Here is a 1,688-nt window from a genome sequence, read left to right on the forward strand (position 1 = left end):
GATAGAACGGTGTTTAGGGCTCTTGTACATAGGGTCGCTTTGAGTCGCAAATGACTCGATGGCACATAACAACAACAAACAATTTCACTTTGCTGTCTAAAAATAAACCCAGAACAACAACAACCAAAATAAACTTTTTTAAAAAGCAACAACCCTATATATGGTGTCATTGTTGTTGTTGTTGTGTGCCATCGAGTTGTAACTGACCCATGACTGACCTCCAGTGGGTTTTCTGAGGTAGTAAATTGCACAGGAGGAGATTTCCCATCCTTCTCCTGAGGAATAGCTGGTAGATTTGGGATTGTTGCACAGCTTCTTAACACTGTGTCACCAGAGCACCCCATACTGCATGTTGTTGTGTGCCATGGAGTCAGAACTGACCTTCCAGGGGGTTTTCAGAGGCAGTTTAATTGCACAGGAGATTGTGCATCTTTCTCCAGGAAAGCAGCTAGCGGATTTGAACCACATACCTTTGAGATAGCAGCAGAGCTCCTTATCACTAGGCCACCTGGTATAAAACTGTATAACACTGACACCAAATTTCTCCTAAGAGGTCTACCTGTTGTTGTTGTTGATTGCCTTCAAGTCGAGCATGACTCATAGCAACCCTATGAACATAAGACCCTCTACAACTATCGACATTTTATCAAAGTTCATAGAGTTTCCGGAGGCAAGTTGTTTAGGTGTAAATACCTATAAATACCTACAGGACCAATACACTCCTTTGTCTGTGTTCATTTTAGAGAATTTAAAGTATATGAATGGCTATTTAAAAAAAAAATATTATACCAGTGACTACTGGAAAGAAGTTAGAACTTTAGGCTAATAGTGTCTATTTAAATACTTTTCTTATCCATAAACCAGAGCTGACTGGCGGCCCCCCTCAGAACCACTAGACTCTCTACTTGAAATGTAGAGCCAGTGATGAGCAGGTGTAAAATACATACTTGCTGCTGTTTTATATTCATGAGAATTCTATTTTGCTCTAAGATATTGTAAAAGGAAAAGAAGGAAAGGTCCCTCTACTCCTTTCTCCCCAAGGGAAAGGCTATCAGCAGGAAAAAAAAAATTTCTACTAAAAGTAATAAAATATATTGTCAATAATATGGGCCCATCTACTTGAATTCCTCCACACGTATTTCTTCCTTCCTTCCTCTGAAATGGAGAATTAACAAACTTTCAGTACAAAGAAAAAAGGAAAAACCTTTTTTGCTCATGCAAAGGATTCCTATATTCTCCCTTTAATAAAACCTTAGTACCTATTTAACTTGTTCAGCCTATACACAAGGAACATCTGTTATATATACAAACTGCTCGTGTAACATATAAAAAGAGCCTATGTCCCAATGGATATTATTAAAGTGACTGAAAATATGTGAGAATGTGAGTTTTGTATTAACCCCTGCGTTTGTATTATATGTAAGTGTAGTGATGCAAAGGGTATGAATAAAAAAATGAAAATATTTTTTCTATTGGCTTGCAATGTGATATTAATAGATACTAGGATGCCTCTGAGCCAATCATTTAGATGACAGAAACTTGGAGAGTAGTTAAAATTGTCAGATGTTTCTTTTTGTTTGGTTTTTGTTTGAACATTTTTCTTTTTTAAAAAAATTTAGGTTGTTTATTTTTCATTTCAATGAACATCTACAGAGATTTTGGAATTCCATTCATTCATTGTTGCACCC

This window comes from Elephantulus edwardii, unplaced genomic scaffold, assembly GCF_000299155.1.
Source record: "Elephantulus edwardii isolate Elephantulus edwardi_28Jun2011 unplaced genomic scaffold, EleEdw1.0 scaffold00009, whole genome shotgun sequence".
Classification (NCBI taxonomy): Eukaryota; Metazoa; Chordata; class Mammalia; order Macroscelidea; family Macroscelididae; genus Elephantulus; species Elephantulus edwardii.